This window comes from Monodelphis domestica, chromosome 2 (genome assembly GCF_027887165.1).
Source record: "Monodelphis domestica isolate mMonDom1 chromosome 2, mMonDom1.pri, whole genome shotgun sequence".
Classification (NCBI taxonomy): Eukaryota; Metazoa; Chordata; class Mammalia; order Didelphimorphia; family Didelphidae; genus Monodelphis; species Monodelphis domestica.
The window spans coordinates 53,342,168-53,356,744 of NC_077228.1; the positions used below are offsets into that span (position 1 = coordinate 53,342,168).

Below are 14,577 nucleotides of genomic sequence, written 5' to 3' on the forward strand. Positions count from 1 at the left end.
ACATTTCTTTTCATTATTTCTCTTGATATTCGCTATATTTTGTTCTTCCAAATGAACGTTGTTATAATTTTTTTTATAATTCAGCAAAAAAGTTTCTTGGTAGTATAATAGGCATTGAATAAGTAACTTAATTTGGGTAGGATTGCCATTTTTATTATGTTAGCTTGTCCTACCCATGAGCAATTTATATTTTTCCAATTACTCAGAACTAAATTTAATTGTGTGGAAAGTGTTTTGTATCTGTTCATATAATTCCTGTGTTTGTCTTTTTTTGTTTGTTTGTTTGTCTTGGCAAATAGATTCCTAAATATTTTATATTGTCTAGGGTAATTTTAATGTGATTTATCTTTCTAACTCTTGCTCCTAAGTTGTGTTGAAAATATATTGAAATGCTGATGATTTATGTTGGTGTATTTTGTATCCTGCAACTTTGCAAATGTTGTTGATTATTTCGACTAGCTTTTTAGCTGATTCTCTTGTATTCTTTAGACTATCATATCATCTGCAAAGAGTGATAGTTTAGTCTCCTCATTGCCTATTTTAATACCTTCAATTCCTTTTTTCTTCTCTAATTGCTATAGCTAGAGTTTCTAGTACAATGTTATATAATAGAGATGATAATGGGCATCCTTGCTTCATGCCTGATCTTATTGGAAAGGCTTCTAATTTATCCCCATTGCAGATGATGCTTGCTGATGGTTTTAAATATATGCTATTTATTATTTTTAGGAAAGGCCCTTCCATTCCTATACTTTCTAGTGTTTTCAATAGAAATAAGTCTTGTATTGTCAAAAGCTTTTCTGTATCTATTGAGATAATCATTTGATTTCTGTTCATTTGGTTGTTGATATGGCAAATAATGCAGATGGTTTTCCTATTAGTAATCCATCCTTATATTCCTGGTATAAATCCCATCTGTTCATAGTGAATAATCTTCATTATTACTTGCTGAAGTCTTTTTGCTACTATTCTATTTAAGATTTTGGCATCTATGTTCTTTAAAGAGATTGTTCTATAGTTTTCTTACTCTGTTTTTGGTCTGCCTGTCTTTGGAATCAGTAGCATATTTGTGTCATTAAAGGAATTTGGTAGAACTCTTTCTTTGCTTATTATGTCAAAGAGTTTCTATAATATTGGGATTAGTTGTTCTTTGAATGTTTTATAAAATTCACTTGTGAATCCATCTGGCCCTGGGTATTTATTCTTATGGAGCTCTTCAATGGCTTTGTTCAATATCAATTTCTGATACGGGATTACTTAAATATTCTATTTCCTCTTCTGTTATTCTAAGCAGCTTATATTTTTGTAAATATTTATCTATATCACCTAGATTGATGTATTTTGCCATATAATTGGGCAAAATAGTTCTTAATAATTACCTTAATTTCTTTTTCATTATAGGTGAGGTTGCCCTTTTTATCTTTGATACTATTAATTTGGTTTTCTTTCATTTTTATTAGATTAACCAGTACTTTATCCACTTTATCTGATTTTTTCAAAATACTAGCTCCTAGTCTTATTAATTCAATAGTTATTTTTTACTTTCCATTTTATTAATTTCTCCTTTAATTTTTAGGATTTACAATTTAATTTTTATCTGAGAGTTTTTAATTTGTTCTCCTTCTAGCTTTTTAATTTGCTTGCTTAATTCATTGACCTCTTCCCTGTATGATTTCTTGGTATATGCACTCAGGAATATACATTTTCCCATGAGTACTGCTTTGGCTGTATCCCATAATGTTCTCCTCATTGTCATTCTGTTCAATGAAATTATTCATCGTTTCTATGATGTATTCTTTAACCAACCAATTTTGGAGAATCATTTAATTTCAAATTATTTTTTGATTTGCCTCTTCATGTACCCTTACTAATTATTATTTTTATTACATTATAATAATACAATAACAATAATAATAATTATTATTTTATTACATTATGATCTGAACAGTTACATTTATTGTTTCTGCTGTTTCTCATTTGTTTACAATGTTTTTATGCCCCAGAACATGTTCAATCTTCATGAATGTACCATGTGCTGCTGAAAAGAAGTTATAATCCTTTTTGTCCCTATTTATTTTTATCTACATATCTATTAACTCTAATTTTTCTAAGATTTCATTCACATATCTTACATCTTTCTCATTTATTTTTTGGTTTGTTTTATCTAGATCTGATAGAGGAAGGTTCATGTCTCTCACTAGTATAGTTTTCCTATCTATTTCCTCCTTAAGCTCTAATTGTTTCTCTTTTAAAATATGGATGCTATATCATTTGGTGCATGCATGTTGAGTACTGCTAATTCCCCACTGTCTATAGTGCCTTTTATCAGGATGTAATTACCTTCCCTACCTCTTTTAATCTGATCTATTTTTACTTTGGCTTTGTCAGAGATCATGATTGAGATTCTACCTTCTTTTTCTCAATTGATGCCCAATAGATTTGGTTCCATCCTCTTATCTTGGTCATGTGTGTTGTGAATGCCAAAACTGTAAGGATAATTTTTAGTGTGTTGACTTAAAATCTAAGTAAGTGGTCACCATGGGAAATTCCCAAATATGAAAATATCCAAGTCAGTTGGGATTTATGAAGATTTTAATTAATAAAGAAAGAAGGAATTAAGGGAAGGAGAGGGAGAGAGAGAAAGAGAGAGAGAGAATTAATTTAAACTGCTCTGGCTCAGGCTGAGCCAAGCAGTAGAAAAAGGCCTAAGCCAAAATGGCCTAGTCCTGATCCTAAGGGAGAGCGAGTCAATCTTTATCACTCACCAAATAAACTGGGTTCTTCCACTCTGAACTGAAATTACTCTCCAAACTGAATTCAATTGTCTCCTGACTTTTTACCCCTTCCTTTTAAAGACATTTTCTCTTATGTCACCTCCTCTAAATTTTCACATCTACCAATCACAGTAGATGCTTTTTTTCCAGGACTGCCCATTCTTAGTTTTCACCTTCTTTGGTTTTCACCTTTTCTGGTTAGATTAAATCTTCTGAGTACTTGACATGTCTTTGTTAAGCTTGCCTTTTGTAAGTTGCTTGACCTTTTTGTGATTAATTTAACCTTTATAGGTACTTAACACCTTTTTGTGTTATATATAAAAATAGACCTATCTTAAGGTTCTAGCTTCACTATAAGGTATAAGTTAAGTACCTCCATTGTTCAAACAGGAGTTTACAGCTTTATTTTCTGCTAAGGCACTGTCTTAGTAGGGTGGAGTAATTTCCAAATTCACAGTGTGTCTACCTGTTTCATGTGTGTTTCTTATAGACATCCAAATGGTAGGATTTTGGTTTCTAATTCACTCTGTTATTTGCTTCTGTTTTATTGGTGAATTTATCCCATTCATATTCAGAGTTGTAATTATCACCTGTGTATTCCCCAGCATTTTGATTTCCTCTCCTAGTCCTGCTGTTTCTTCTTTCACTATTTCCTTTTACACCAGTGTTTTACTTTTAATCAATCCCTCTAATCCCCACCCTTATTTTACTTCGAGTCCCCCCTCCCCTTTTCATTCTCTTCTTATTTTTCTCTAGGGTCTATTGAGTTTCCTCCCCCCACTACCTTTTTATACTCCCCACACCACTCCCCCTCTTGGTTTTTCCCTCTCAATTTCCCAGTAGGGTAAGATAGAATTCTATATTCCAATAGATCTAGATTCTCTTCCCACTCTGAACTGATTCTACTGAGAGTAAGATATTACCTATTAGCAGTCTCTTCCTCTCCTTCTTATAATAGTATTCTTCCCCTCCCCCTCCCATCTATCTCTTTATGTAGTATAGATTAACCTATTTTTCTTCTTCAACTTTCTCTTGGTGCCATCTTCTATTCCCCCCCCCCTTTTTACATATCATCTTAAACCATTTAGTACCTCAACTTCTACCTATGAATAATTCTTCTATCTACTATCATAGTGAACATATTTTTTGTGAGTTACAAATACCATTTTCCATATAGGAATACAATTTGACCTTACTGAAGTCCATAAAATTTTTTCTCCCTATTTCTTATTTACCTTTTCATGTTTCTCTTTAATTTTGTATTCGGGCATCAAATTTTCCTTTTAGTTCTGATCTCTTATTTACAAATACTTAAAAATCTTCTATTTTGTTAAATGCCCATACTTTCCTCTAGAAGTATATAGTTAGTTTGATGGGTAGGTGATCCTTGGTTGTAGACCCAATTACCTTTCTGAATATCATATTCTAAGCCTTGTGGACCTTTAGCATGGAAACTGCCAGATTCTGTGTAATCCTAACTGGGGCTCCTTGCTATCTGATTTGTTTCTTTCTGGCTTCTTGCAATATTCTCTCCTTGGCTTGGACACTCTTGAATTAGGCAATTACATTTCTGGGGATTGTCTTTTGAGGATTCAATATGGAGAGTGATCTCTGGACTCTTTCAATATCTATTTTGCTCTCTCATTCAAGAATATCAAGGCAATTTTCTTGGATAATTTCTTGGAATATGATGTCATGACTTATTTTTTTCTAGGTTTTCAGGTCTACTTATGATTCTCAAATTGTCTCTTTCGGAATTATTTTCAAGGTCCATCATGTTCTCAATGAGATATTTTTTGTTTCCTTCTATTTTGTCAATTTTTTTACTTTGATTTATTAATTCTTACTGTTTTGTGTGATCATTAGCTTCTATTTGCCCAATTCTAGTTTTTAAAGACTGATTTTCAGCTATGATCTTTTGATTTTCCTTTTTGGTTTGGTCTAACTTGCTTTTCATGGCTTCCAGCTGGTCAATTTTAGTCTCCAATTTTCTTATTTCTTCATGTGATTTTTAGTGCCTCTTTATCCAAGTGGGAGATTCTGCCTTTTAAACTGTTATTTTCCTTTTGAATTACTTGCATTTATTTCTCCCACTCTCCTTTCCATTGTTCCTCCATCTTTCTTACTTGGTTCTTGACCTCTAATTTGAGTTCCTCGAGAGCTTGTGACCAATTTCCACTTTTCTGAGAAAGTTTGAATTTGTTTTCTTTTTTGTCACTCTTTGCTGTCACCTTTGTACTCTGCTCCTTTTCTACATAGAAGTTATTCAATTTCAGAGGCCTTTCTCTGTTGTATCTTACTTTTTTTGGTACTTGTGGATTGTAGTTCTTTGGTGTTGGTGGCCATTACTGTGTTAGTTTTAACTTCCCTTCTCAGCCAGAAGTCTGAGTGAGGAGGGCAGGCAGCTCTTGTTTTAGCAATCTACATAGTGATTTTTGCCCTGAGGCTATTTTTCCAGTCTCTGTGGTATCTGCTGTGGGCAGCCTATCTCTGCACGATATCCTCTCCTGGACTCAGTGCTCCTAGAATCCAAATCTCACTGCCAAGGTTCTGTACTGTCCTCAAGGGAAGACTGTGATGCCCTTAACCAGCTCCCAAGAATTTAGAGATTGCCCCAGCCTTTGTTCTGACTCTGGCAAGGTAGGTGGTGTGTCAGGAGGTGACCAGCTCACACTTAGGTAGGTGTAGTTTTACCCCTTTATAGTGTGGAAATGCCCCAAACCTGTCTACCTTCAATGATGTGCCCCTTGTCAGAGCCTCTTCCCTTGTCTGATTTTGATTTTTGTCCTTTGAGATGCTTTGTTTTGATCTAAGAAGAGTTGTGAGGTTCCTTCTACACTGCAGCCATCTTAGCCTAGAAGGCCCTCAACACAAAATTTAAAAATTATGTTTCCTTTATACGCTTTAAGCATGACCAAATTTTCTATGGAAAATTGCTCATGGGAAAAAACAACAACATGATGTTTTTATGTAGAATTTTAGGGATAGGATTAATTCTCTTCTACTCCAATTTCAGCATTGTATCATACTTATCAGTCATTTAAAGCGATGTAGTAGAAGTAATTAAAGATTTAAACAAAATCAATCTGAACAAGGATGAGTGTAGGTAGAAAATTAAAAATCCATTTTCATCTTAACATAGTACTGAAGGTTTTTTTTGCATCTAATTTATTACTATTTTATGAAACCAATATTCAATAAATTGATGTTGTTAATATATGTATCCATCCTTTTGCATAAAATTCCAGCTTTCTTTATGACACTAGGATTTTCAGGGTCACATACAGCTATTTTCAAGCATTAGTAGGGGAAAGGAAAAAAAACTCTCAAGTATCTAAAATGGAATTAAAAAGTCCACCTTTAAGAGTCGTGTGTGTGTGTGTGTGTGTGTGTGTGTGTGTGTGTGTGTGTGTAATATCTGTAACAAATAAACAAAGGAATATATTTGCTCATAAGAAGAAAACATCACAACTAGTAGGAAGAAAACAGTGGTAAGATAGTGAAAGGGGAATTGACATTGGAGTCAGAGGATTTACCACGTGTGCCTCTTAGCAGGCCTTCTCATTTAACTTAAGTCTAAGTTTACTCATTTGGAAAATGAAGTGGGTGCACATAACGTTTTCTTTGTTCACTTCTGCTTCTAAAAGAATGACCTCATGTTTAATTTGTATGCTTGGGATAGAATTTAGGATTAACTAGATCCCAGTTCAAATCCATTTGATAAATGAGCTCTCCCTGAATCTTCATCATCATGTCCTAATAGTAGAATTATTAGTATTAATTATTTAATTTTTTTTGCTCAAACATTTTGTTTCTTTTTAGTATTAATTATTTATTAATCAGTATTAATTAATTTATTAATTATTAATTAGTATTAATTATTTAATTAATTTTTTTCATCAACAAATATCCCTTGAAATTTATTATATGCAAGGCATGGTGCTAAGAATCAAAGATTTTTAAAATGGCATCATCTGGGTGTTTAGCAACCTTATAAAACATACACTGTTGTAAAATACAAGTTTGAGTGAGTTGCAGCATTTGACCTGGACCCAGACAAATAATAAACCAAAAGACTAAAATGGATCTTAGAGCTCATCAGTGTGGGTCTTCCTTCTAACGAGGCAAAGTATGACCTGCTTGCCAGCCTTTCACATTCAACTCTTATCCATGTCCCACATATCTCCCAGATATAACCCTCTTCTACAATACTTCTCTAGGGTCTCTTCACTACATAGAGGTGGGTCTGCATTCTTAAGCTCTACCTTAGAAGAATGCAGGCTCTGGAAATCTTCGCAATGTTTGGAAAACCCTAAGCACTCAATTAATTTTGTCAAACATGTGTTTTCATTATTTATTTTGTTATTTTGTTGTTTTGTAATTATTGACTGAATTATTAAATTATAACTTCTGTTAATAATTGGTTGAACTTATATAGCATTTTAAGATTTGCAAAGAGCTTAATGTTTAATAACTCATTTGCTTCTTGTAACAACTTTGTCAGACTGATGCTATAATTATTCTCATTGTAAAGATAAAAAAGGGAGGCTAAAAGAAGCTAAATGTTTGAGCAATAATACATGTATAATCCAGTGAAGTTGCTTGTCATCTTCAGGAGTGGGGGGGAGAGAGGAGAGGAGGGAGAGAACATGAATCATGTGACCTTGGAAAAACATTCTTAAATAAATGAATCTAAATGACTTGCCCAGGCTGCTAGGAAGTGACTGAGGTGGGTTTTGAACTCAAGACTTCCTGAATCTAGTTCCCAAACCAAATTCACTGTACCACCTAGTGGCTTTAAAGCTTTCATTCTGCTTCCCAGTTATCTCCACATCAGGTTCCCTCCATTCCACATATCATCCTCTGCTTCAGAATTTTGAGTCTAATGTTCTCCCTCCATGGGGAGTTAGGCTCTGGTACAACAGATTTCATCTCTTCTGCCCTGGATCCAGGCCCTCATGCAACTTTATGATCATCTCCCCATAAGTTCTCCTTTATATACTATTTTGTCATTAAGATATAAAATCTTTGAAGATTATCTTATTTGTATTTATTTCCCTTTGCCAAGGACACTCCTTGACATTTAGAAAACTTGTAATAAATATTCCATCATATATATGTATATATAAAATCTATGCCTTATCCTACTTATATAACTATTAATATGTATAAGGCATAATGCTAGGTAGTGGGTGTATAAGGAAAAAAATAACCCCTTTTCCTTAATATATCATACTCTGTGGAAACATATGCAGATAAATAAATAAAAAACAAAATACATAAAAAGCAAATAAAAATGTTTGGGCATAATATCATGGGGATTATTTATCTAGAGCTAGAAAGAACCTTGCAAATCATCTAAGCCAATCTCTTCTTTTCACAGATGAAGAAACTGAGGCACTGGATAATTTGACCAAGATCATATATATTATGGAAGTATTATTTATTAACACAAATATTGTTTACTGTATACTTTATTTTTTATCTCTTCAGTGCCTGAGAACCCTAAGTAATAAATCATTGAACAAAAGTCCAATAATTATTTAAAATAAGTGTTTTAAAGGCTGTACTTGAAAAAAAAACTATTTAATTGAGAGGGTTGGGATAAAGAGATGTATTTTGTCAAAATCCAATTCAGTCATCCCTGTGGAAAATTAAGACAGTTGGGATTAGATAGTATCCACTTATCCAATTTCTGCCTCACTGTCTCTCTTTTTAAAATTTGAATTAATCTGGGTAATGAACACCCAAACCAAATTATTGTGGGTTGATTACCCATGAAAAGTGGGTTAATTGTTTAATAGCCATGGGTACAAGTGGGTATAGGTATTTTACTGTACATAAACATTGAGTTGGCATATTCTGTGGCAGGATAAATACATCTATAATCAAAACAACTATATAGTTTCACATTAAAAGTTGATTAATCTTCTTGTTGGTGTAATTTAATTGTCTGTAAAATTGGCTGCTAAATACTAGAAAAAAATTGGTCATCTATTATAATTGTCTCCTTTAGAACACAGGAATGAATGAATTTCCTCTGAGTGTTAAGCAAATAAATCCTAATTTTGAGAAAATATTAGAAGAAAGGAGCTGTTTAATGCCACTTATAATCAAAGGCACATGTAACAAATGGCCTTTTCCATTATCAGCTCAGCTAATTATCAGACAGGGGGAGAGTTGGATTCTGCCATCCACATTCCTATGTGGTTTAAAGAAAAGTCACATAAAAGAATTCATTCTCTGCAGACAAAGGTGGGTTGTAATTGAGCAATGCTGGCCAGTGTCTACATCCTCAAGGCAAGAAAAATGGGCTTGATCAAGAAACACCAACTGTAGCCATGTTCTCTAATTTACTTTCTAAGAGCATTAAGTGGGAGCCCTGATTAGAAAACAGCTGCTAGAGCCATTATCTCTCTTTCACTTTCAATAAAGGTGTTCGAGGCTCAAATGAAAAATGCCAGCCTTCAGCCCTGCTTTCATGGCAGAAGCAATGGACCCAATTAAAAAATTCACTCTGTGGATCCATTACGTTATGCCTCTTCTTGGGAAGAACCATGAAATGCAAGGGAATAGCAAAATAAAATAAAATAACTTTTTTTTTAAAAGCATTGAATTTAGAAAGGGTCAGAGAATGCTGCATCAGCAGGGGAGCTACAAATGTGGCCAAAGGGTTATTATAAAGTTCACAGAGTTAGTAATGAGGCCAACTAGAAGGCTATACTAGGTCATCAAATCATCACTAACTTTAGATCTTTTTCTTTCTCATTTTATTACTGCTCATTCCTTTTTATCTCTCTATTTTCATAAAGAACTTCATGATAAAATGAACTTCAATGCATTGGATCCTAGCTCTTGAAATGATTCCTTATTTCCAAATGGGTTAGTCATTTTAGCTCTGGGCTGGAGTAGAGGACCTTAAGAACCCTTCCAGCTTTGGGCATACAGGTGAAAAGAATGCAATAGTCCCCACTCATATATAGTTTTCCTTACAATGGAGATGACAACAAGTACATAGATAAATATAAAATCAGATGTATATAAAGCTGTTAAATATAAGATAGTTTGATAGGGAAGGAAGCCATTAACCCTGCGAGGATCCAGAAAGGCTGAAAACAGAAAATGAGTACTTAAATTGCATCTCAAAAGAAGAAGACTCGAAGGCAAAGGTATTTCAGAAAAGAGGGCATTCCAGATATAATTCTAGGAAAATAGTTTACTTGCATCATCTTGGTTGAACTTATATGAGGAACTGGGATGGGGGAGTGTTTCTTTTCTTTCTCCCCCATTTAATTTTGGGTGTCTTTTTTAAACTCTTACCTCCCATATCAGACTCAATACTGTGTGTTGGTTCCAAGGCAAAACAGCAGTAAGGTCTCTAAGGCAATGGGAGTTAAGTAACTTGTCAAGAGTCACACTCAAAGTGTCTGAGGCCAGATTTGAACCCAGGAGGATCTCAGTTCTCTGAGCCCACTAGCCACCTCCTTCGCCATTTATATTTACAGTGAAATGATAGCATTCCTGGAGAAGACATGCTCAGCTTGCTGCCCACTGGCTTCTGTAACACAAGGGTCAAACAAACAAAAATCACACGTATCTAGAAGCACCTGTTATTGCATGGTTCATCCTTCATTTTTGAAAAGGACCAATGACATCAACACATGTTTTCTTGTCTTGCAAGTGAATTAGATTTAAGAAAGGCAGAAGAAATGCACAAAAAGTCATCAACCTCCCTCTCTCTTCCAAAGTCAATGAAGTCCAGGAGCAAGATGAAAGTCAGCAACACTGGTGATGACCTGGGATTCAGCAGATGACTTTGGTACTCCATATCTCTACTTCAGCCACACTCATAAATGTTAGAATAAATTGTTCTCATCAGACAGTTTTCTGGGGGAAGTATTCACAGGCTAGAAACAGGTAGAAAGTGAATCATAGATGTGCTTGACCTATATTTTAGGAAGCCCTGAGTTCCAATCCAGCCTCAGACACTTGACAGCTGTGTGACTTAGCAGTCATTAAAACAATGATCTGCTTCTCATCTGTTCAATAGGGATTGTAAGATTAAAATTAATACCAAAGACTCCAAGAATTATATTTTATAGAATTTATTAATAATCACTTGAAGTAGAAGGAATAAAAAAGAAGGAAATAGAAGTAAAAATCCTAAATATCTAACAAAATTAAAACCACATGAGCAAGTTCTCCTGCCTCTCACGTTACCTCAACTCCATATTGCGATATCACCAAAAGAGAGATCAACAAGTGGAGCTACACAAAATTTATATCCTGCCTGCATCAGCACATAATGTAAGGAGAGTGGGGTGCTGGGAATTGTAGTTCTGGGGTTCAGATTTCAATTTCACAGGATGATAATATCACTTACCTCCTAGAATTTTTGTAAGATCCAAATGAAATAATATCTATAGAGTACTTATAAATTTTAAAGAGCTATAAAAATGCTAACTATTATTGGCATTATTCTGCAAATTATTAACAAAGAGAAAACCAACCTTCTTTACTGTTCTTTGTTCCCTACTTATTTCCTAGCTTGACACAGTTAGCAGACTAAAACCCTGGCTCATCACTGAAATCTCAGCAGCCAAATCCATTTGAGCCTAAGACATTAGAAGGACCTCATTGCAGTGTGTGAGACATTGTTTCCTCTTCAGCCCATTGAGGAAGGAGTCCATAGCTATATACATATATATTTATATAAAACACACACATATCTATCTATTTATCTATCTATCTGTCTATTTGTCTGTCTGTCTATCTTTCTATCTATCTATCTTTCTATCTATTTATCCATCTATTTATCTATCCATCTATATATTTATCATCTATTCATCTATCTATCCATCTATCTATCTATCTATCTATCTATCTATCTATCTATCTATCTATTTATCCATCTATTTATCTATCCATCTATCTATCTATCCATCTATCTATCTATCTATCTATCTATCTATCCATCTATTTATCTATCCATCTATCTATTTATCATCTATCTATCCATCTACCCATCTATCCATCTACCCATCTATCTATACATCCATCTATCTATCTACATATCTATTATCTATCTATCTATCTATCTATCTATCTAACTTTCTATCTAACTATATATTTCTGAGTAGTTTCACAAAGACAAGAACAAAGTGAGGCTTTGGTCACTGGCCACAGAGTTGTAAAAGCAAAACAATTCAGCCCTTTAAAAGAGCCAGAGAATTCTATTAGGATAAGGTTGTGGGGATCCTAGGGGAACAGTAGTTAATTCTCACTAAAACAAAATAAGAGAAACAAGTCTTCATTATAAAACAAGAAGAATCTATCTGTGCATTCACTACACCTCTTCCCAGAAGCCTCCAGCACTTTCACAAGGGGGCCAAGCTGCTTAGCTTGGCCCTGCTCAAGGCACCTGCTGAAGATACTTCTACATGACAAGATGTATTCCCTGATGCATGTATTAATTTTGATGCTAGCCTAGAGCCAAAACTTCTCATTCACTGTCAACCAGAGTGGTTAATTATGTGCTGTAATATTTAAATTACAATTCTGATTATTTTTGAAAGATAATTAGACTAAGGGAAAAAAGAAAGAGAGAAAACAGAGTTGCTCTGAAGGTTGTTCCACCAACCCTGGTTACAGCAGGAAGACAATAAGTTCTCCCACAAGTGGGGCTCTCTAGTTATGCTGATGTACCACAGGGACCAGCAAGGAGTCCTTTGGTGTTATGTATTCATTTTAATTAAGGAGGGGCCATCTGGTTCAAGATTGAGGGAAAAAAACAACAACAAAAAGAAAAAAAAACACCTGCATGCAGTATAAATCATGCTAAGTCATTTATTGTAAAACTTTCAGACACATTATTTACTTTTGAAAAGAGTTGTCTTGCTCCATTTTTCCATTACAGTCATTTAACATTGATTATTGCTAGAGAACCAGCAAAGCATTGCTGAATTCATAAACCTTTGCTCTGATGTCTCCTTTCCTTGATGCAAACTCTATTCTTAGATGATTGGCTGTTTCTCTTGGTCTGTTGTGCTTTCACCTATCCCCTAAAGGTATTAGAAGATTTCAGTTTCTGGAATTTCACCTTGTTTGGATTTTCCATTAACAGAACTTCTGATTGCACTTTGTCCTCATGGGTCATCTGCTTTTTGAGAGTGGGAAGAGAAAGGTAGATATCAAAGGATTAACTATTCAAAGAAAATAAATTTCTTTTCTGTGAATGAACAAAAAATATCTCTGACATGAAGGATCATTGTTTTAAGAGGTGATTCCAGTAAAACTGCCTCTAAATACACTCTTTCTGGTCACTCAGATCACATACATAGATGGCAACATAATGATAACGATAATGATAGCATGGCAATAGGGCTTTAATATTTGCAAAGTATTTTATGTGTCATGCCATTTGATCTCAATAGTTCTAAGAGCTCTGAGCAATTCTCCAGGGCAATTGGTTAGAATGTTATCAGGGAGTTAGATGACAGAGTTGATAGGGTTTTGGTCTTTGAATCAGAAAAATCTAAATTCAAATATCCAGACAATTATGAGATGTTTGAAACTGAGCAAGTCTCATTACCTTTCTTGGTTTCTGTTTCCAAAGCTGTAAAATGGGGAAATAGTAAAATCTAACTCATAGGATTGTTGTGAGGATAAAACGAATTCACAAACACATACACACACACATAATTCATATAAAACACTCTGCAAATCTTAATGTGCTATGCAAATGAAAGTTCTTATTGTTTCACACCATCTTATTCCATTGTGCAAAAATCAAACATTAGGATTTCATTCTACTTCTCAAAAGTCCCAAGAGTGTTACCAAGAGTTATTACATTCCCTGGAGCAATAAGCAAAGGGCAAAGAGTCAGAATTATTTTCATTAACCAAACTCCTTAGCTATCAGTTAATGAATCAAGCAAGATTTTGCATCTTGTAATTTACACTGGTGAAGAAATTAATCTCTAATACTTGTCTATATCTTCTGGCATGCTCAGAGTCAGTGGCTTTCTATCCCAAAATTTGTTCTTATCTTCATTAAATCCATTGCTATTCCTATAAATATGGAGTGTTTCCCTCATAAAATAGGAAGAAAAATGCTTACCAAAATATCTGCCATAGTCATAAAGGAAGTCCAGTGCAGAATCCCCATGAAGAGCATTTATCTAGTGATGGTGAAACCCTCTAAATGAAATCTTCCAATACTTTTAGGGCATGTGCGAAAGAACAAAGACCAAAGAACAAAGCCAGTTATCCAAAAACAGAGTTTGTCTCAAGGAGAGGAGAGTTCAGTGCAAAGGGTTAGGAATTCAGTAATGCTCTGCTGGCTATGTAATGATCAATGACTGTGATGGAGAAAATGGAGCAAGTCAGTATTATATTTTACAGATGACTGTTCTGATCACATCAAGCCCAAAAACATTGTACAACTTCCTAAATAAGATCCATAATCATTCAACAGACTTTAGCCCAATATCTTCAGAGGAAAAATATGAGTAGATTAAAAAGTCCTACTGTCCAGTCTATGGTGTTTTGAAAGGGATTTTTTTTTAAAAATCTTAACTTAATCAAGTATTTGGAGTGCTCCACCCTTTTAACTTAATCAATCAGGAACTTGAGCATCCTTCTGATAAAAGTTCACACCCTCAGAGGATGGTGCCAGGCAAATTAAGAAACATTGATTGATTCCTTGGGTGTGACAGGGAGAGCTGATGGGTGGAGAAAACTGTATATAAGCTGGAGCCTCTGGGAACTTCATCATTTTTTGGTGGCTTGGTCTTTTGTGGCT

The 14,577-nt window shown here is 34.4% G+C and overlaps 1 long non-coding RNA gene across 1 annotated transcript; it reads right to left on the reverse strand.

The window, feature by feature from the left end:
- Positions 1–12,602: 12,602 nt before the first annotated feature.
- On the reverse strand, positions 12,603–14,034 carry LOC103103824 (uncharacterized). The gene is made up of 2 exons (XR_461225.3): positions 13,894–14,034; positions 12,603–12,930 (listed from the first exon to the last, which is right to left on the reverse strand). It is a non-coding gene; the product is annotated as an uncharacterized LOC103103824 (long non-coding RNA).
- Between the last annotated feature and the right edge of the window lie 543 nt (positions 14,035–14,577).